This window comes from Nannobrachium achirus, assembly GCF_963921795.1.
Source record: "Nannobrachium achirus genome assembly, chromosome: 11".
Classification (NCBI taxonomy): domain Eukaryota; kingdom Metazoa; phylum Chordata; class Actinopteri; order Myctophiformes; family Myctophidae; genus Nannobrachium; species Nannobrachium achirus.
The window spans coordinates 35,644,363-35,667,867 of NC_137820.1; the positions used below are offsets into that span (position 1 = coordinate 35,644,363).

General features: G+C 44.4%; 1 protein-coding gene across 1 annotated transcript in view; it reads left to right on the forward strand.

Annotated features, from left to right (window-relative positions):
* The first annotated feature begins 2,363 nt into the window (after nucleotides 1-2,363).
* LOC308293556 (solute carrier family 45 member 3) overlaps nucleotides 2,364-23,505 on the forward strand; it is an 82,556-nt gene continuing 61,414 nt past the window's right edge. Inside the window, exon 1 of the mRNA XM_080736128.1 lies at nucleotides 2,364-2,409. The gene's annotated coding sequence lies outside the window, so the exon portion shown is untranslated. The remainder of the gene's footprint in view (nucleotides 2,410-23,505) is intronic.

A 23,505-nucleotide genomic window follows, 5' to 3' on the forward strand; every position in this document is an offset into this window, starting at 1 on the left:
TGAAGGTGGAAAATTCTCTAACTCGGGAGTCTTCAACTTTTTTCTGGCCAAGGAAGGACCCCTTAGCTAGCCTGAGGAAGAGATGAAGCAGGGACCTCCACTACATGTTGAATAATATTGGGCTGCAGATACAACTTTTTTATTCATGTCAATGTGTCTTTCCAGAAATAGCTTGACCTTTGGCACTACTACACCAAACTTCTTTGCCAAAAGTAGATCTGCTATTTATCATACAGTATACCCCCCCAAAATAGGGATACTAGGGTTCAAGTGGTTAAACATTGTTAACACTTAAAACCACGACACTTTGGGGGAAGGTTTTACATCATGAGACATGGAGGAACTGATGCGGTGGACCTCATCCAGGGCCACATCCACTTCCGTGTTTTCAAGGAGACCTTGTAGGTAGGTTGTCACTGAACTCTTCTCAGAACCACTGACTCACTGGTCAACTGCCCACACGCACTTCCACTTTTTCCAAACCTCTGTTGGCTATTTTCAGCGCACTGCTCTATTTCTTCCACACCAAAATGTGCAAACACACATAATTATTCCATTAAGGCATGGTCACACCTCACTTCTATTCTACCTGTGAGGGCGGATTCTGCCAATGCATTTAGACAGGAATGGAGTGGTTTGCTGCCATTTGCGGATTTCTGCAAAGCAAGGGTTTTCAAAGTGGGTGACGGGGCACCCTGGGGTGCCGTGAGATAATTTGATAATATTTGGAATTCATTTGGACACTTGTTCAAACAATATTTAGTATCATTCTAAACTTTATAAGTTATTTTTAAGTTATTTTCAGTCAGTTCTAATCAAAATGGCTTTTATCTCAACATGTTCCTTGCAACATAATCACTAAAATATGGCATAAATATAAGGTGTTGGGAGTGAAAATGATGAATATAATGTAGGGGTGCCTCGGATGAAAATAATATTTATAGGGGTGCCCTGAGCCAAAAAAGTTTGGGAACCCCTGTATTAGAGTATATCAGCGTACTTTCTAGCGTCAGTCTCAGGTGATCTAAGTGGAGCCAGGCCTGCTCCTTTATGGTTATCTCGGCCCTTTTGTTCCATGGTTTGACAACTTATAACGTTGCTTTGCAGTGCAGATTTACTGTAAAACAGTGACCAATGATTATGTATTTATATAACTTTTATTAAGTTGGTGAGCAGTACAGATATAAGCATCTGCAACACTACAGTGATGAGCATATTAATGCGTTACTAATTACAATCCGATGATTATGAAATTGACCATTCTGCATAATGTTTATAATGTCTGCATAACGTTTATATCTGGTACTGGAATTGTATTTTGATGACCAATACTTTTGTACTTTTACTCAACATTTTTTGAGGACTTTTACTAGTAATAGAGTATTTCTACACCGTGGTCAGATGGAAAGTAAGTACATTCACTCAACTTGAGTAATATCACGTACTTGAGTAGCCTATTTCCATTCTGTGATACTTATTTATACTTCATCTCAGGGGCAAATATTGAAGAAAATGTACAAATATACATCAATATACATGTTATACATCATATTTTTTTTATAAATATAGGCCTATATTTATTCTCTGGCAGGTGGAAACCTCATGTCCAAAACTGCTTTTAGATCTGCTACTTTTGATGCTTTTGTGTGATCCTGTAGTATGAAGAAGCTTAGGGCATTTATTTACAAAAAAAAAAAAAAAAAAAAAATACTAAAACATATAACCAGTAAGACACCCTAAGGGCGAGAAGCGAGCTGAAACAACAGAGACTGACAATATATGTCCCAGATATGGGCTCTATATACAGTAGACCTATATGGGCATAAAAGGGACAAGGACAGGATTCATTTGCATGTGTGGTTGTCGTGATGCGAGTCACACTTGCAAATGAATTCTTGAATTCTATCTTGGCCATATATGGAGCGTGACATGAAGCATGAGTGAGTGACTGACGCACATAAGCTGCAGGTTTTCATAGTAAATGCCGCCTATGGTCGCAACAAGTTTCTGACAGCAGCAACTATACTGTGCTATAATAGCGGAGCCTAGGCCTATAAATAGCCTACTGCTTTTACTTTATTAAGTAAAAAACTATTAAAAAAAAAAAGTTATTCAACCCCTGATTATGGTATTGCTACTTTTTTCTTTTTTTAAAGCACGAATACTTGTCCCAGGCAGGCAGAGCAGCGGTGATGGCCCCTCCACTACATTCCTGAACAGCCATCAGTGGGCTGTAGGCTCCATGCATCCATGCCTCCTCCTTCTCTCCCCCCCTCCCTCCATTCTGAAGGGAAAGACCTTCCTACAAGTTGAGCAACATCTCTGGGCTGGCTGTCTGTCTGCTGTGTTGTGCGAGTCTGCATCGGCTCTCAACAAGTCAGCTACTTGCTTCATGGAGTCTCACTCAAGGTAAAGAAACCTCTGCAACAAACACAACTAGAACTTGTAGAATGCACAGTGGGATCAGCGTGTTGGCGGCGGCTTTTCGGGACGGGTTGATTCAGAAAAATGCGGGTTTTCTTTCAAACTTTTTCATTGTATTGTATCTCAGGGAGAGAAGCGGCTGAGCACTAAAGTAAAGATAGCAAGAGATTCACAGCCGTCCTCTTCGATCGCGGAGCACACACACGCCAACGGCTTCACTTTTGGAACAAAAACGCAAACAAAAAGTCGTGCGTAATCCGCGTACCTATTTCTGGACCGTTACAGCACGGAAGAACGAGTCGAGACAGACTCGGAATCAGTATCCGTGCGTGTGTGGGGGGGTTAAAAATGCTATCCACGTCGGCGTGTGTGTGTGTGTGTGTGTGTGTGTGTGTGTGTGTGTGTGTGTGTGTGTGCGTGCGCGCGTGTGTGTGCGCGCGTGTGTGTGCGTGTGTGTGTGTGTGTTTGGCTATGGTCTTTGGTCGGCTCTTTAACGGTAACGTCGGGCTTACAGTGCCTGCGTGCGCGTGTGTAGGCCTACGTGTACGGGTCGGGGTAAAAAGGCATGGTCCCTTCGAGAAGGTGGAGCGGGGCTGCGAGCTGCATACATACGCTCTTGGTCCCTTCTGGGAGTTCAGCAGTGTGTTTGACTGCAGTTGAGTCTCGTCTCCATTGGGGATTGACGTGGTGCCAAGTGCCATGGTGGCAACAGTGGCAGCCAGGGCTCTGCCATGCACGGAGATACTATGTGTTTGTTTATAGTAGGGGGTCTTCAACGTTTTTCAGACCAAGGAGGACCCCCTAATAATAGCACAGTGGTAGTCTATAGCCTAGTAGTAGCTCTTTTTCCCCTCTCCTCCAAAAAATAGCAGATCTACGCCCCGCAGCGCCAGGCCTTGTGAGCTTGTATATCTGATTTGTTTGGCTAAAGTTCTCCTCAGAATATAATGAAGGATGCTAGGGTTCAAGTGGTTAATGTGTTAAAATGGGGGGGGGGGGGGGGGGGGCTCACAAAGATTATCGGTACTCCTGTAGTAACTCTGAGGAGCCCCAAGCGTCCCGGACCCCCTGTTGAAGACCCCTGGGTTAGGGTTATAGTGTTATATGTAGGCCCTACAGCACAGGGAGAGAGATGGTTTTGAGATGATGTTAAACATTGTTGGTTGGTTGGTTATGGTGGGTGTTTTGGTCTTTTGAGGGTGACCCCCTGCTGCTATGACACATGGAGGGCTGGGGGAGGATGGATTTATTATAGGGGAAGATTATTTTAAACAGGCACACCGTCCAACATGAATCCTCAGGAGCTATTTTAACTCTGGGACAAAATGTAACCAAATGGACCCATAGACTCTCAGAGTTAAACTATGACTTCAATCTCACAGTAAAACTATAATAATAATTAATGCTATGCAAGGGAAGAAGAATGTAAGGGAAGGTTATTTAAACAGGCACACTGTCCAAAATTAATCTTCAGGGCTATATTAAGTACAAATGTAACAAAATGTACCCGGTCCATGTTTGGTTACATCTGTAGACTCCAAGAGAAGCTATTAGTTAAATCACAGTCAAACTATGATAATTAGCCTATACTAAAGGCTATGAGGGAAGATTATTCTAGACAGTAGGCTAAGGCTACACAGTCCAAAATCTTCAGTTTAACTCTGAGGTTCATTTGGTTACATTACATTTGAATGTACGTTATATTTGAATGAATTCATAAAGTGTTGCTATTTCATTTTTTAATGTAAATGTTTATGTTGTGTAAGTTGCAACTTGGTACTGCTGCTGCTACCTTTAGTGTTTCTATTTAGCACCCTTTGACAAAAGTGTTATAAGTACTTTTTAACCACTTGAACCCCAGCATCCACATTCTTCTGGTAGCCTGGCAATGGCAGACTGATCACAAACCAGACGGATTTGTGACCAATCTGCCAATCAATTTCCAGCCTACTATTCCATTGCAAACATTGCATTGAAAATAGCCAATCTACAAGCTCAAGAGGCTGCGTTGCAACACGGGGTGAGCTTGAGATAGAGAGTGAAATGAGGTTTAAGAGGTCCTAATATAGAGCCCTGGGGGCTGGTGAACTAAGTATAGGGTTTAGGTGCTTAACATAGGAGCTATAAAGCACCAAAAGATGTTCCCTAAGATTAGTGCTATTCAGCACCATTTGTTTTCTTGAGTTTAGTTCCTTTTTGAGCGGTGGTAAACCGCTCCATAGAGTGGCTGGGTGTGTGTCTGTAGCCTGTACTCCTCAGCGTTTTGCCATAGCAATGTGTGTGTGTGTGTGTGTGTGTGTGTGTGTGTGTGTGTGTGTGTGTGTGTGTGTGTGTGTGTGTGTGTGTGTGTGTGTGTGTGTGTGTGTGTGTGTGTGTGTGTGTGTGTGTGTGTGTGTGTGTGTGTGTGTGTGTGTGTGTGTCTGTAGCCTGTACTCATCAGCGTTTTGCCATAGCAGTGTGTGTGTGTGTCTGTAGCCTGTACATCCTAGACTTATATCCTAGTCTGAAGACGTTATGCAAGCACGACCACCGCTCACTTCACATTGGGTGTGATTTTTTTTACTTCTTAACCCCAACTGTTGACCACAGAAACATCATCTATCAAGAAGTGAAACGACACACATTTGATAAACAGTGGTTGGTATAATATGACACATTGAACAGAATGGTATGGTACACAACTACACATAACCTTTCTGAGCTTATTATTTTGGTGTTAAGTAACCAAGTACTGTACTTACTGTAAGTACAATTTAAAGGTACCTGACGACTATCTCCATTTCTTTATACGTTCTACTTCTACTCCTCTACATCTCAGAGGCAAATATTGTTCATTTATTTGTCAGCTTTAGTTACTAGTTATTTTGGACATTAGATTAGTGATAAACAATCAAAAAGCTTGTAGATTTAAATATTAAATAAGACCAGTAACATGATACAGTATATACACGTATGTGATTCAAAAAATGGACATGGTGCATAACGCTAGTTTTACTGTTTGTACTTGTGTATACTTTGTCTTTGACTTAAAGTAAGTATTGAACGCAGAACTTGTACTTGTAACAAAGTACTTTTACACTGTGGTATTGTTACTTTTACTTGAGTCCACAAGTCCACCACAGTTCCCCCCCCCCCCCCCACCCCCCCCCCCCCCCCCCCCCCCCCCCCCCCCCCCCCCCCCCTTTTCAGCATCTTGACTCCTTTTAAAGCAGGAACTCAACAGACTCTAAAAGCACATCATGAAGGAAGCGGATCAAAAGGTTAAACAGCTCCAACCCATGACAGAGAGACTCTTATTGTCACCATGACCATGACTCCAGCGTCACACAAAGGCCTCTCTCCCTCTCCAAGGACCACTCCACTTTGATTCACTTCAACCCAAAAAAGAAAATAGACTCAAGACTGCTCTCTTTAGTTCTGCTGGGCCCACAGCTTCTCTCTTCTCCTCTCCTCTCCTCTTCTCGACTCTCCTCTCCTCTAACACTTAATTTAGAGAAGAATAAATAGTTCTAGACTAGAGTGTTTTGTTCAGTAATAGGGGTATATCCCCGTCTCTCCAGCTCTAGTAAACAGAGACATTTCCAGGTTGGGATACCAATCTTATCCAATCAGAAGAGATTCGTAAAGGATACAGGATAAAAGTGAAAATGGAAGTAATGACTCAACTACTGTAACTGAGCAGACAGAATTGAAACTGGAGCGCTATATAAACAAGGTGGCAAAGCACCTAAAATGTTTTTCTGTTTATTAAAGAGCTGGGGAGACCACTGACATTGAACAAACACAGCAATGACTACTATCAGTAAAGAGATTTATTTTAAAGAGATTCTTTTTTTTAAACCTTTATACTTTGTTGATTGTTCTTCTTTACACCAGATCTCTTCGCAGAATTTTTCAGATGTACCAGCTCACAGCTTGTGATCTTGTAAATCGGCTATTTTCGTGGAATGAGTGCCTATTATGACATGCCCAGAACTGGGTCGCTAGGGTTCATAGGTTTTTTTTGGAGCTGTGTGGAACACAAGCTCCCTATACGTGGCCGTGTGTGTAGGTATGTGGGTATGTGGGTGGGTGGGTCTGTGGGTCTGTATGTAGCCTGTATGTAGTAACCCTGGGTGACCAGAGAGGTGCTGTTGAGTCTAGCCTGCCCTGAGCATCAACTGCAATACACACACACACACACACACACACACACACACACACACACACACACACACACACACACACACACACACACACAGCTCCACTTCGAACAGAGGTTCGATTTTTAACTAAAGCGTGCACAGTGTGTGCATATAATCTGGAAGTAAGACAACCGATTGAGTTGTGAGCAGTCCAGTATAGTTGTCTGTCAGTGTTAACCTGTTATGTAGGAAGTAGTTTCTTTTCACCTGACGGGGGGATTTCCCCGGTATGGACGTAGCGCGTGGAAGGAACACATTATTCCAACCAGTTCTTTTCCCCTCCATCAGGCGCCCCGGCTGGCCAGGGGGAGGCATTATTGAGACCAGGATAACTGCATGTTTTTGTGACGGTATCTACCCTAGGAGACACAGGGAGAACATGCAAACTACACACAGAACTTTTCAGGATTCAAAAGAAAATAGCACAAGTTAGCAGATCTGCAAGCTCAAAACGCATCATTTTGTGCCACATTTCGAGCTTGCAGATCTGCTACTTTTGATACTTTGGTGTGATGCTGTAGTATGATTGAGTATGGCGTTAATAAAAATAAAAACACACACAAACACACAGATATGGAGATAAGAGGTTTCTGCCTGACCGCGACAATATCCTATAATGTGCAGACTAGCTGCCAGGCTGACCCCAGGCAGGTCAGGCCAGTAGGCCGCTGTGTAAACAACTCCCGGGAAGAGGACGTGATGGTGATGTGTGGAGCTGATCTTCTCCCTGCTCATCTCTTCTGTGTAGCAAGAGGGACGCTTTTGACCCACTAAACCAGCTGGCTGACCCCCCCCCCCCCCCTCCCCGGGGCGGGGACCCAAACTTACACCCCTTTCAAAGAATTATCAGCTATTTTCTTTATTACCTTTTTTATGCATGATTTATTTTTTTAAATGTCTGGAGAAAAATGTCAGGAACTAGTTTGACGTGGAGTTGATCTTCTCCCAGATCATCTGTTCTTCTGTGGGGAGAGGAGAGGAGAGGGGAGGGAGGGGAGGGAGTGGGGGAGTGATTTCCTCTTCACCTAGGATGCTCCCACTAGACCAGCTGGCTGATGCCCCCCCTAAAGCCTATCTATCTATACATTCCCGTAGCGCAGGGGTCTTCAACGTTTTCAGGCCAAGGACCCCTTAGCTGAGAGAGATATGAAGCAAGGGCCCCCCACCACGTATTGTATACAATTGTGTTTCAGATTAAACATGTTAATAGGTTTCTTAGACAGCTTAGACTTGTTTGACAATACTATCATCAGTGTAGGCTGGATTGGATTAATGTGTACTTTTAAGACATTGAACTACTTGAATCATCAACACTTAGTCTGCTCTTCTTTTCTCTCTGCACCAAACCTCTTTGCCAAGAATAGCAGATCTGCAAGCTCACAACGCCTCGTGCAGCTTGTAGATCGGCTATTCTTGGCTAATGTTCCACACAGAATAAGGATACAACTAGGGTTCAAGTGGTTGGTGCAGAAAAAACAAAGTTTCTATCACACAAAGATTTGGAGCACCCCTAAGACCTCCTGGTGCTGTCGTGTCATGTTATCATTGTCCACTCCTGTTTCCATTTTATCTATGTTCTAGCACGCCACATGTCACATTTTCAGACACAGTTCACCAACATATCGATCATGCCTGTAGGCTTTTTCTCGTCTACTTTTGCATCTCATTGACGAAAAGGAGCAGAGTGTCTCCTAATTTGCGATCTCACTGTGGGTCAGAAAGTAGATCATGTTGGGTCAGAAAGTAGATCATGTTGACAGACGACATGAGCTGGCTGGGACAAATACAAAAAAAGTTTCTCTCTATGACAACGAAAAGCGGATCTAAAGGCCTGTAAACGGACACAGGCTTTTTATATAGTTCTTTTTTACAATGTGTTTCACATTTACCCATTCACGCACACATTCACACACCGATGACGGAGGAAACCATGCAAGGCACCAACCTGCTCATCGGGAGCGGTTAGTCGTTCAGTGTCTTGCTCAAGGGCACTTCGACACGAGCCGGGAATCGAACCTGGAACCTTCGGATTCCAAGGAGGCCACTCTACCTCCTGAGCCTGTGTGTGTGCGTGCGCGTCCTTCAAAGCTTTGTGAGGCATCGGTATTGTGTGTTAGGCCCCGAACAATCAGAGGTATGTGATCCATACAAAGGGTTGTCTCTCACCCTGCCGGTATAGGAGGCTCTTTCACTTAGCTGAGAGAGAGAGAGAGTTTTAATTCCTCCATTCTATTGACGGCTGCACTGTAAAACCTGTACGGGACCTTTTGTACCCTGTTATAGAGTTAAATGTACATTCGTCAGTTCAGTGAAGTTGGTCAGGGGTTAACCACTTCCGCCCTAGCATCCCTATTATGTGTGGAACGCAGGCCGAAAATAGCAGATATACAGCACAAGCGACATTTACGTGTAATAGAGTATTTCTACATTGTGCTATTACTTAAGTAAACAAGTAGAAATACTTAGTCAGTGGTTCTCAACCTTTTTAAGGGTCTCAACCTCCAAAATAATGATATTTTAACTGGAGACCCTCCACCCAGATAAGCACTAAGAGTTGAGGCATTACATTTTGTATAACACGGTTCTATTGTGAAAATAGCAGATCTACATTCATGTAGATCGGCTATTTTCACAAATAGCCCTTCGGGCGGCCCAGCGTCTAGTCGGCGACCTGGCCAACTCGAGAACGATGTAAATAGGGAATGAATGCCCCGCCCTTTAATGCAAACCCCATTATACCTGTTGTCATAGGACCCGTTTTGACCATCTGTTTTCCTGTGTCCATTTATGCCCATATATGGAGATATCTGTATCTGTCTGTCTGTCGGCGTCCATTTTATGTCCATATATGGAGATCACTGCAGATATAGTTCTGGGTCCATTTTATGCCCATATATGCCCATATATGGAGATATCTGTCTATTTGCGTCCATTTTATGCCCATATATGGAGATCTCTGTATCTGTCTGTCTGTGTCCCTTTATGCCCGTATATGGAGATATCTGTTTATCTGCGTCCATTTTATGCCCATATATGAGATCTCTGTCGCTTTTTGTTTGTTTCTTCTTTAAGCAGAATACACAGCCTGCTTAAATCTGCATCATTCAAGTCATCCTCCCAGTCCCACGCTTTGTTGCTTGTCTTATGTTTGTCTTTGTCTCTTTTATTTTCTTTTTTGGAGCGGACCCCATGAATGCCCCACCCTTTAATGCAAACCCCAATATACCTGTTGTCATAGGACACGTTTTGACCATCTGTTTGCCTTTGTCCCCACCCTTTAATGCAAACCCCAATATACCTGTTGTCATAGGACCCGTTTTGACCATCTGTTTGCCTTTGTCCCCTTATGCCCATATATGGAGATCTCTGCACACACAGTACCGGTTGCGGAAAACTCTGATGTCAGACATCAGCTCCGCATTCGGGCATTCATTTTATGCCCATATCTGGAGAACGCGCGTGCCGGTGGGAAGAACGGTTCTCGAGATACGCAGATTACATACATACATACACATTCACAGAGATTTTTTGTTGACTCATGTGGCGTACGTGATGTCAGAGCCTTTTATGAAGTGATGTCACAATGAGTCAGCGCTTGCGCAGATTTCCTCCGGAACAGCCTGATGTCAACAATCAGCTCCGCATAAGAAGATTCCGAACGTTTTGCGCCGGTTCGAAAAAAACGTGCGTCGGGTCGGGTCGAGGCCCGGCACTGCACTCCGCGCCGCGGCGGGGAACGCGCGTGCCGAATCTGAAGCCGGTGGGACGAACGGTTCTCGAGATACGCGGATTACATACACACAGACAGACAGACAGAGATTTGTCGCATTTATAGATAGATTTCTGCCTCTAATATTTGACAATTAGCCAATGTTTAATTTGTCTTTTTAGAGGTATTAAAAAGTCCTTAAATTGTCACTTTAGAAATGTGCAGATACCCTCTATACACTTGAACTTTATTTTGGTTTGTTTACTGTTGAGTGAGAAAGACATTTTGCACAGCAAAATAATTTGGGGACTCCCCTGGGGATCCCGACCCACAGGTTGCGTACCACTGCTTTAAGTATAGCCTACCACTTCCACCACTACTCAAATCTGAACTTGGGTTTCATGTCATTTGAGTCGACGGTTCTACGTTGATAAGATCCCTGGTTATTTGGGACCCATTTCCTTTGTGTGTGTGAGCTCCAATTCAGCACGGGTTCATCTGTCAAGCCCTGCCTGGTGTGTTTTACGGTTATCGTTGTGCAAACAGCCAAAGCGCCGGGGCCTTGTACGTTTACTGTTGAGCCGAACGCGTCCCTCTCAAGCGCTTAATCGTTATGAAAACACAGATCAGTGTGTGGGTTGGGAGCCGAAGGGGAAAAGTGGGAAAGTGAGGAAAAAAACAAAGTCGGTGGTTAAAGATCTCTTTTGGCCTCCAGCCTGACTGATATTATCGGTCTGGCCGAGCTTATATAGGCCAGCGCTTCTCGAACGTTACATTTCAAGGACCTCCAGTCCTCCATAACTCTGAGATTGTACACAAAATGGAACCAAATGGACCTGCACAAATGGAACCAAATCGACCTCTCAGGGGCCTTTACCACCGGCAAAGAACCGGTTCTGGTTCTTTCTCCCACCTATGGGATGAACCAGAGGTGAGCTTTTCCACCGAGAACCGGAGTTGGTTCCGAACCGTAAAATTTGGTTTCCGAACAGGAACCACAAAATCCTTGGTTCCTCTGGTTCAACTTCAATCATGGTTCAATCTGGTAGAAACGCAAGCCGGTTCGCAAGAACGAACCAAGGTTCCAAGAAAGTTGAACCGGCACTGGTTCTGGAGCCAAGGTTCTTTTGGTGGAAAAGGACCCTCAGAGTTATAGACCTGTAAAGGTCCATTTGGAACCCCCTAGAGCAGGGGTCTTCAACGTTTTCAGGCCAAGGACCCCTTAGCTGAGAGAGGGATGAAGCAGGGACCCCCACTACATATTGTATAAAATTGTGTCGCAGATTAGAAATGTTCACAGATTTCTTAGACAGCTTATACTTGTTTGACGGCACTGTCATCATGTTGGAGTAATGTGTATTTTCAGACATTTAACCACTTGAAACGTCAAATACTTTGCTAATGTTCCACTCAGAATAGGGATGCTATTAGGGATCAAGTGGTTAATGTAAAAAATCCTATCACACAAAGATTTGGCGGCCCCCCTGTTGTAACTCTGAGGACCCCCTAGGGGTCCTGAACCCCCTGTTGAAGACCCCTGAGGGTCCCTAGACCCCACTTTTGATGATTGTTGATTGTTATACAGCAATTATATGCTGATATCTATCTAACCACTTTCAACCTGGTGTCAGAGGTTCTTTGGCCATGTCCGCTCCCAGAGCGTCCCAGATGCGTCCTCCCCCGACAACCCCACCGTTGTGCTAAAAAATGCGCACGCGTCGGACTGTCTTCCCATGAGGCCGCCAGGACGGCGCGTCGGCAGGTTAGCATTTCACCAGGTTAGCATCACCAGCGTCAACCTCCAAAAGCCTTGGCAGGTTAGCATGTCACCAGCGTTAGTTTTAATGAGGTTAGGGTTAGTTTTAAGGCTAGGTCTAGGTGGTAGTAGGTCCTCCCGTCCGGGATGTTACACTGGGAGTCAGGGACTTAGCCAGTACGCCACTGTGTACAAGTCCGGAGTGGAGCGTCTCATCCGCCACAGAGGCCACATCTATAAAAAAGTGAAGAAAAAAAACTATCTGCAAGCTTGTAGACCTGCTATTTTCACTACTTTTGTGTGACATGTTTGTGTGACAAAATAGGGCATTAATTCATGCAAAAAGTTGAAATATGAAGTACAAGGTTTCTAGTTCTACCCTGCGTGTTGTGGAGTAGAAGGTATGATCAAAATGGAATGAATTAGTCGAGGTAATGTGCCTCAAAGTGGTACTTAAGTATTTTAGTACTTGATGTACTTAGTTCCTCCTGTGTCCTGTGTGCCTCCCTGCAGGCCTTCAGGGTGAGCAGAAGCACACAAAAGTGTTTCCCAGCCCTGTGCAGGGCCTCGGGGGTCAGAGTTCAAACGGCTTCCCCTGTAATAGTGTTCCCAGCCAGCTGTGCCAGAGAGAGAGAGAGAGAGGGGCGGGGGTCGGGGGTCCCTAACGGAGCAAATCAATAAGCAAAGATGACAGCTAGCGCACCACATTGGAATGTCACCTCTGTGTTGTCATGTCGGAGGGGCATCACCATTAGGCAAACGAGATTTCAATCTCGTTTATTATAGCATGCTAGCTTTCCAGGAATAGAAGGCCTGCAGTTTCTTTCTATTAGCTTGGATTCGCCATTGTCACTCTTAGGTTTCTAATGGATTTTGATTATCGTGATAATATCGTAAATCACGATTTCCTTTGTTACACTAATCGTGATATGACATTTTCATATCGTCCCATCCCTAGGTAAGATATTACAGTGAGCATTAGTGAGGACCAATTATATGAAGATGGCTTGTAAATAGGTGAAGTCGTCCCGTTAAGTGTTCAGATGTGTGGTCCGCGAACACTCACGATTTTCAAGTAGGCCTCTTTCTAGAAAAGGTTGATAGTTTTCTTTTTTTTTCTTTTTTTGTAAAACTTCTAGATATCAACAGAACATTTAACTTAATTTATGCAAGGAACAAGCATTGGTTGAGCTATGTTCTTCTTGGGGACATGTCTTGGCATCCAATTGCTATTTTTAATTGGTGAGGAGAAAAAGCACACCGTTCTCCGACTGGTGGATGATGTCTTGATGTGGTGCATAAATCATTCTTTTAATCATCGCTGTTGGGACAGAAACCTTATCTCCCTGTTTATGTTTTTCATCACTTAACGCCCTACTTCGTTATATAAGAGTCTCAAGCTAAAGTAGTGAAAATAGCTGATCGATCTCTATGTGAGTTTGTCGATCAGCTATTTCCGATACGTTTTCATTCCATTTCCTGAAAGAAATAGCCTTTTTTTAACTTACGCGGTTCCAGCAGCCAACACAGACGGGATGTGTCTTTCTTTAGCTGATGGCATCGAGTCTCTGGTTGCCAACGTGTGGGAGGGTTTGTTCCCGGGCACACGCTGCGTTCCGCCGCCAACTGCTGTATCTCAGCTTTAAAAGGAAAAGGCGTCTGTGAGGCTGCGGTGTAACACAGTGCTTCTCAACCTGTGAGCTGGGGACCACTTGTAGATCAGCTACTTTCACTACTTTAGGGCAGTGTTTCCCAAACCTTTTAGCTCAAGACCCAAAAGAGGTATTCGATGTTTGCCCGGGACCCAAACTAGTGAAAATGGCAAATCTACAAGCTCACAAACTTCTCCATGACCCACATATGGGTCCCGACCATGTTTGGGAAACACTTCTTTAGGGTATTTAGTGGCAAATAAGCCTCTGCTTCAGCCTACAACTTTTCAGGCCACTGACATTAGTAAACTGCTTTAAAATGTTTCGAAAATAATAATCAAAAACGGAACAAGGTTTCCACCCGACAGCAATGATATGTTCTGGTTTTCTCCATCTCCAGTCCCCTTCTTCTCTCTCCACACAGTTCCTTGCCCAGTTCCCGTAAATGGAAGCTAATCTAATTATTGGCGTTAAGCAGTTCCCTCTGCTATGTGACCCTAACCTTTTCATTTATGCAGCGTGGCTCCAGCAACACTTTAACTGCGACCGGGCGACGGTGTAGCCGCCGACGCTTCGGCCGCTTGTCACTGTTGGCCTGAACGCAGCATCGGTCTTAATTAGCTTCTCTATAAGTTTTTTTGCCATTTGATCTTTAAAGCAATGATCCTTCTGCCTTTTCCACATTACAGAAACAAGGAACATGATGAGAGTCGATTTAACGAACACGTTTCGATGAAAGAATGGAGACATTATGGACACATCTTATATAGCCTATATAATTTTTTTCCTAACCTGTATAGTATATGTTTCTTCAACAGGGGGTACAGGTCCTCATAGATACTGCAGGGGGGCCTCTTTGTGTGATAAAGACATTATTTTTACATTAACCACTTGAACCCTCCCATCCCTATTCTGTGGGGAACATTTGCTGGAAATAGCAGATCAACAAGTTCACGTTTCACGTTGTGAGCTTGTGAGCCGCTATTTTTGGCGAAGAGGTTTGGAAAAAGCCAAACGGAACAGTACAGAGCCAAAGGTCAAGTTTACAAAGTATTGAGGATCTAAGTGGTTACATTTCTGAAAACACACATTTAACATGAATCCAATCTGTAGTAGTGGGGGTCCCTGCTTCATCTCTCTCTCTGCTAAGGGGTCCTTGGCATGAAAAACGTGGAAGACACCTGCTGTAGTGTATCTGCCTTTTGTGAGGAGAACATCAAGGTGCTTTACGTTTTCTTGCTGGCTGTGGAAGTCATTGTGATCTTGATGCTGCTGTGAAGTGGCCTCCTCTGTGTGTTTGCAGAATGTCAGATTGGTTGATCTTCATTCACACATCACATTAATCTTCTTTTATCTACAGTTTTATGTGTAGGAATCCAGATCAGTATGGCCTGCTTTCTCAAAACACTGTTCAGATGGTGATTCCCAAAGTTAGAATTGAATTAAGGGTTTTTGCTCGGGTCCTTGTGTAGATCTGTTCTCCATGTGTAAACCTGTAGATCTGTTCTCCTTGTGCAGATCTGGTGGATCTGTTCTGGACGTGTAGATCTGTTCTCCAGAATGAGAGGGGTGGAGGGCCGCCAAGTCTTAGTTTCCACATCGTGTCAAAGATGAAGGTTGTGTGGACTTAAAGCAGATAATTTGTTAAAATAACAAATCTGTGTCGAATGAAAAACGTCCACTTTGTTCTAGCTCGCTGTGGTGCTAAGTGTGACGTTGAATGTCTTTGCTGTTGACAGACTGCTGTGATGAGATTGAATTAGTCATTTGTTTTAGTTTTTTTTGTTTGTGTGAGCTGTGTGCTCACAAGTACCAGGCTCTCTCCCATGTCTGTCTGTCTCAGGGACGTGCAGAGAATGTTAGAGAGGCAGGGGCTGACATTTCGAAAGGGCCTTTTGGTTCAAACATCGAAAATAGCGGAACTCCAAGCTCACAACGCTTGGAGGTCGGCTATTTTCGATGCTTGGTTTATTTCTTGATTTCAACATAAGATGCTGCATTCAAGTTCAGGATGCTGCCTTCAGGTATGGCATGGAAAGAGGGCATTTGCATTTCTTTCACCGTAGCAAAAACTGCATTCATGGTCTGGAGAGGGCACTTTTTACAGACGGATAAAAAGGCAGGGGCTCGAGCCCCCTTTGTTGTCTATGTGTGCACGTGCCTGGTCTGTCTGTCTGTCTGTCTGTCTTCTTTCTTCGCTACTAAATTGGTGCCTCAGAATCTTGGCAAAATAAAAAGTGTAGTTGGCACTGCAGTATACGATGTGCTGCTGGCCAATGATTCTTGGACGCGACGTAGCCGCGCGCAGGATAACGGTGTTGCTGACGCTAGACACACACACACGGTCACACGCACACACTCGCACACACAGACACACTCACGGCTGAATGGTCTGTGAGATACTGACTCACTGGGACTTTAAGTGAGTTAGTCATCATAAAACCCGGCTGGCAGTGCTTAGCTTCCCTTTTGGAAAACAACAGAATTAACAGTTCAGAAAGCCCCCCCCCCCCCCTCCCCAGCTTAATTCAATTTAACTGACTTTACAAAGTGTGTGTGTGTGTGTGTGTGTGTGTGTGTGTGTGTATGTGTGTGTGTGTGTGTGTGTGTGTGTGTGTGTGTGTGTGTGTGTGTGTGGTTTTTTTCAACTATGGTTCTCAAAGTGTGGTCTGGGGGCCCCCATAGAGGTCCTTGAGGGTGTGTGCGTGTGTACAGGTGTATATATTGAGAATTGTACATGTGCTATTTTCAAAAAGTCTTCGCGGCCAAATACACGTACATATTATTTTGGGAGTCCTTGACATGTCAAACTTTCAATGCGTTTCTATTGAAAAGTTATCAATAAATAAGCAGTCTATTGGAGTGGGAGCATGTTGCCCTGTGTGTCATCACACTGCCCAGTGATATTAATGTAGTCTGTTGATGCTGATGAAAGAGTATGTGGTGGACAGTAACTATCAATGTACTTTTACTAGAGTACTGTACTTAAGTACATTTTTGGGAGTATTTGGTTTTAGTTTTTTGCAAGATGATGACTTTCACTGCTGCATTTCAAAGAGAAATATTGCACTTTTGACTCCACTTAATTTCTGAGGAACTGCCCACTATGTTTGGGTCCTAAGAGTCCCTCTTAAGTTAGGACCCAAACATAGTGGGCAGACCGCGGTCACAAACGTAACATCCAGACTCACGAAGTGTACCGTTGTTCTGACCTGCACCAAACTTGGCTCAAAAATACTGTTCAGGGGTTTTCAGTGTTTTTTTAACACTTCAAATGGCTATAACTCGGTGGCCATTGTTGTACATTTCTGACAATTTCTGACATTTTATATATACTTTTGAATACTGAGTATTTACTTTGTCCACCACTGGGGAAACGTAAGCGTGGGACCTCGAGGCCTTATTTTAAAATATTCCGTCACACGGCGGTGTGGACATGAGCGGAGGGCAAAGCCACACGGCCGTGGTGAGGGTAAATAATGTAGCTTGAAGGCACCGTTTTAAGGTCAGAGAGAGAGAGAGAGAGAGAGAGAGAGAGAGAGAGAGAGAGAGAGAGCTCGGCCCTTACAGCTGGGATAATGCACCAGTCTGTCTGAACACATTTTCCCATGGTGATAAGAACATGAACAGATGTTTGTAATACTCTCGCTCTTTCTCTCTCTCTCCATCTCTCTCTCTCCATCTCTGCATGTCTGCGTCTCTCTTTTTGTCTGTCTGTCTCTCACTCTTATTTGTCTGTGTCTGACAGACAGACTCTAGAAGTCTGTCTGCCTCTCTGTCTGTCTGTCTCTGTCTTGTCACTCTTTTTGTCTTGTCTCTTGTCTCATTCTCTCTCTCTCTCTCTAAATGTCTGTGTGTCTCTGTCTCTCTTTCTGTCTGTGTCTCGCTCTGTCTGTTTGTCTCGTTCTCTCTCTATTTCTTTGTGTGTGTGTGTGTGTGTGTCTGTGTGTGTGTGTGTCTGTGTCTGTGTCTGTGTCTGTGTCTGTGTGTGTGTGTGTGTGAGTGTGTCTCGCTCTCACACACACGCACTAATCCGCACAAGTCAGTCAGACACACTGACTAAAGTATCGTGGCAGACCCAAAAGGGAGGGGGGTGGGGGGGCTCTTATAACCGTGCCAATTTAAGATTCGTCGCCGCCACGACCGTGCTTATCGAGTACCAGGAATCACAGGAATCAAACGAACGCTAAAGAGGAGAAGAAGAGAGAAAGGTTTGTTGAGTGAAGAGAGAGAGGAGGGGGAAAAAAGGTAGCGATTTTAAGCGTCTTTTGAAGTCGCGGCCCTGTGTCTGAAAACACTGTGAAAGTATGAGAGACAACCACAGAGTAGGCTTTCATGTAGCCAGGCTGAAAGCCTTGCTCCAGGACCTTTGATATGTGAGATGCGTGTGTGTGTGTGTGTGTGTGTGTGTGTGTGTGTGTGTGTGTGTGTGTGTGAAAGCAAGAGGGCCGTATCTATGGAGTTAAGTCTGTATGCTTTGATGCCTGTTTCCAGACCAGACCCTGTAGTTCTGTGACAAACTCTTCAGTACATTACTCTGTGCTTACCACCTTTTGAAGCCCTGTCTGCTACACACCAAATCTTATTGTAAGCGTGTAGCTGAGCTTGTAGATCTGCCATTTCTTGGCTAATGTTCCACCCAGAATGTGGAAGCTGCCGTTGAAGTCGACTTTGACTTTGACTGTTTCCAAACTTTGACCTCCCAAAACCTTGTATGGGAGGTCCATGGCACTTAATCTATTCAGATTTTGCGGTTTTTGAATAAAAAAACAATAACAAAAAACATTAATTTAGGGGGTCCTTGACAAGAAAAAGTTTGAGAACCACTGGTCTAATGCTTATCAAACTTGGGGGTCCTCGGAATTAATGAAAAAAGAGAATGGTCTGGGTTTTTCCACTGCACTCAGACTGTAAACAAGCGGGTGTCTCTGAAGTCTGAAGTCGTCGGGCCGGTCAGATGTCCGTCCAAGTTTTGGGGAGTGCATCTGGGGACGCAATTAAACGAGAGGCGGAAGGAAGGAACTTGTCTTCATCAGTCATTCCATTTACGAGCAGAGCCTTTTGTCTCGCTGATTGACAATTCCTTATTTTCCCAGACGTCTCTTTGGACTGCCCTTTCCTCCCTGCCATGTCGGGGTGTTAGAGATGATGAGAGTGCTGTTTGAAGCGCTTCCATTGTTGTGATTGTGTGTGTTTGACGTCTTTTGGAGGAGCGTCTTGAGTTGAATGAGGACTCCTCTGCATCATGCAGTGAAGCTGCCTTGATGCCTGGATGGTGCATACAAAAACGGAATCATGTGGATCTCGTGGGATCCACATGGGAACCGGTGCTGCGGCTCCAATGTGGATCTTGGACCTATCATTGAGTCAGGTCGCAGTTACTATCAAAACCTTCACCGGCTTGTCTGTCTGTCTGTCTGTCTGTCTGTCAGTCAGTCTGTCCATTATGTCACACTTTTCCCCTACTCATATCTCCGCCACTGTTGCCCCTATCCATGCCAAACTTTGCTCACACACTCCTTGGCTGCCAAACCACAACCACAACCCCTCATTTCTCACATGGCCCTCTTCTAGCGCCACCATGAGGCAGAATCTTGCAAAACACATTTTTGGACACTGCTCCTACAGATTTTGCCCTAAAATCACGCGAAACGGTACACAGTATCTCTAAAGTCATGTCATCAACATGGATCTGTCCCATTTCCCATATTCCCTCCTGATTGGCTACCATTGCCTTCTAAAGTTTGTTTATGCGAGAATGCGACCTGACGGTCGCTTATCTCCCAATTAGGGAGTCTTACTGGTAGTATAGTTTGTTGATTACTTTTGATGCAGTAATGGTCTTTTTCTTTCAGAGGTATTAACCCTTTCAGTGGCCAGAATCACCACTAGAGGGCGCCCAATGGCCATAGAATCCACCATAGACATACGCTGTATATGCACAAGCCGTGCGCAGCCATGACGCGCCTGAACACTTTCCTTTGTGCATGAACAGGAACAGGATGAAGTTAGCTTGAAGTTAGCTATTGGCTACCAAGCATTTTAGAAGCCCTATTTTCGGCGATTTAGCCGTGATTAAACCTTGCACACCTCATGGATATGCATGGAACAGAGAAAATGAGCTCTAAAGATCCTGGATTGCATTGGAGTGGATGGCAAATATCGGCGGCGCGACGCTCTCGCGGGCCGTGTAAACAGATGACGGCCGGCGGCCCGGCTCGAAAATTTTGCCCGGTGCTTCGGTAAGGCCTCTGGATGTAGTTCGGGATTGGCACCCCGAACGTTAATAAGGTCCAAACTATCCCGAACTAGTTCGGGATAGGCACAATAAGAGTTAAAAGAGGTCTAAAAAGTCCTTAAATTGTCACTTCACTGTCGTCTGGAAATCCCTCCCAAAGTTATGGGAGGTGGGGAGACCCCCCTGGGGGTCCCGACCCACAGGTTTAGAACCACTGCTGTAAGGGTCCATTTGGTTACATTTGTACACTCTCTCAGATTTGCAGACCACCTGCAATGTTCCATTTGCAACCCCCTCAAGGCACCAAGATCATGTGACCAGCGTGTGATCAGTCATTTATGACATGTCTATATGACTCCAGATTTGGAGAAAGGTTCAGGCTGTTCAGACCACATTGACTTCCACACAGACATAACATATATATGCGTACACACACACACACACACACACACACACACACACACACACACACACACACACACACACACACGCATCAGCAGGGCTTGACGCTTAGCATTTTCCCAAGTAGCACAAGTGCTCCTAAGTTGAAAAATCTGGTAGCACAGAAATCATTTTAGTGGCACAATGGAAATACGGAAATACGATTCCGTAATACGATTTATCAAATAATTCATTTAATAAAGTGATATGAGGGAGAATTTATCAGTAAAATGATTCAATTCAAATGATTTAAGTAACTGTAAAGCAGTGCTGTGTGACTGTCTACACTCTACAGCCCTTGCTACTGTTGCTACTGTTCCCTCCATCTAGAGATCACCAGTTACTGGAGTAAGAGAGGAAACGACCGCTTTACCTACCCAGTACGGAGATGTGAGAGATTAGGAAAATCTTTTGTACCGGCTGCCCTTAAGCTGTACAACGAGACACATAACGGACGCTTGAAAAGGTCTCCCTTCCTAACTTAGACTTACGGAACCATTGCTGTATTGACTTTGACCTCTAAGGAATAATTGCTGTATTGACTTTGACCTCTAAGGACCTTCCAGGAAGAGTGCTCATGTGCGCCTTGCGGTGACACGCTTCCTAGTTTCTTCTTTTTTTTCGCACTGATTTTTGACACTGCACTATTAGGTTGTTAGTGTTGGTAGTTCCTGAGTATTTTTTGCTTTGTTTAACATTGACAGTGAGATACTTGTTTGCACTAACTAGCATTGACTGCTATGGTCTCTTTTGCAAGACACTTTATGTATATATTCTTATATATTATTCGCCCCCTCTATTGATGCACCTTCTCCTTATTGGTACTGTACTGCTCTTGTCTTTGTTTTTGTTTTTTTCCTATCTATCTTTCTTACGTCTCTGTAACTTTGTAAATAACTGTATACTGCTGTGCTACTACTGGACAACTACATTTCCCCCTTGGGATAATAAAGGTATCTATCTATCTGTTACCTCAACATTGTATGGGTCCCCAATAACATGTTTTTGAGCGTTGTGACAACTTCAGAGCTTGTAGATCGGCTAATGTTTGCCTCTTTCTTATTATTTTACAATTTGACGTTTGAACAGTCCTTTTGATAGTATAGTTGATTACTTTTGATGCAGTAATGGTCTTTATTTTCTTTCTTGAGGTATTTCAAAGGCCTTAAGTCCTTAAATTGTAACTTCACTGTCATCACTGTCACTCCCCAAAATGTTTTGGGAGCTCTCTAGGGTCTCGACCTACAGGTTGACTGAGGACATTCAGAGAGTCCCGTTGTTGGGGCTCTGCCCATTTTGTCAGTACTGTGGTGGTGTGGGTGGATGGGGAAGTGGGTTGTTTTGTGTTTTTTAACAAATCAAGTGCTCCCTTTCTCTTGCCTGCGACGTTGAGTGCCCATGCCTGCACTTACAGTAACACACACACACACACACACACACACACACACACACACACACACACACACACACACACACACACACGTCGCCTACGTCACAACTGATGTTCAGAAATACAAGTCAACTGAATCATTGCTAGACTGAGACGCGGAGAGGCAAAACAAATCTTGGAACGGAACGAGCAGGCTGGCAGCCAGGCTAGCATTGCGGGCCAATGTCAAAGCGCTGTCGGTAGCATAGCTGTTCCCGTGGGCCTGTAATCCACCCACTGTTGTTCCATCAGCGGACATGAAACTCCGCCAGAAGGTTTGGTCTCTCTTCCTGGTAGCTGCTCACAGGGTGCCGCCAGCGCGGGCTGATGGTATACTCCATCAGAGAGCAGCACCTTCTATGCAAGCTTGCGATCGTGTTGAAACACAGAGTCCACAGTTCCGTTCTTTCGCAAAGTAAAGCCCTCTTCATCGTACAACGCCTCGCACCGCGAGGCGTTGTGTGCTTGTAGATCGGCTGTTTTCACTAGTTTAGTTCATTTTTTAAATGATAAATGCAAAACGAACGGTTTTGGACATACAAGGTTTTCACCCGACAACGACGAAATGCATCTTAAATCTGCATCTACAACATTAACGGTGGTAGTTGCAACGGAGCAGTTCAATGTCATGTCCAGAATGCACACACACACACACACACACACACACACACACACACACACACACACACACACACACACACACACACACACACACACACAGACCCTGTTGTGGATGGCTCGCCTCTGAGGACACACTGTAAAAAGTGTATGTGTGTGCACTATTTCAAACCCTGTATATACTAATAAAAAAAAGGTGTAAAGAGTGTGGACAGTGACATGGAAATACTCTAGGAAGTATGATGTTTAATGGAGCTCGGTTCATAATCATACAAGTGAATGTAAATGTTTCTAACTGTTATGCAAAATGTCTGTTATCATGATCATTGTCATTGTAAATGGTGTATAGCGCTTTCAATCCAAAGTGCTTTACATAAATTGTGCATTACACACACACACACACACACACACACACACACATACACAGATGGCGGAGGAAATAATGCAAGGCACCAACCTGCTAAATCAGGAGCAATTAGGGGTTCAGTGTCTTGCTCAAAGACACTTCCACACTAACTCTGGGGGAGTCCGGGATCGAACTGGGAACCTCACGGTTCCCTGCCGGCCACTCTATCCTCGAGCCCCTACTTGAGCATTGTGACAGGCCTATTGGTTAAAATATTCAAAATGTTGTTTGTGACATTTTTGAGAACCACTGCAATAATGCCTGAGCACAGAGAGAGAGAGCATCTGGTTTGTGGAGCATGTGACTGGGGTGTTAATCATTGGACCTTGGGGGGCCCCGATGAGGTGAGGCCCCCGGGGGCCAGTTCTTAACAACAGCTGGATGTGGACCAAGCCACAGCTGCTTGATGTCCAGCTGTTTCTCTTACCTAGGGTTCGTTGGTCCCATCATGGCTCAGAATAAAGCTGTCACGATTACAAATTGAAATTGACGTTTGTCACACAAATAATTGCGATCAGCGATTTAATTGTGTTTTTAGCATTGAAGACTGGAACATATGAAAACATAATTTCTGGTGTGTGTGTGTGTGTGTGTGTGTGTGTGTGTGTGTGTGTGTGTGTGTGTGTGTGTGTGTGTGTGTGTGTGTGT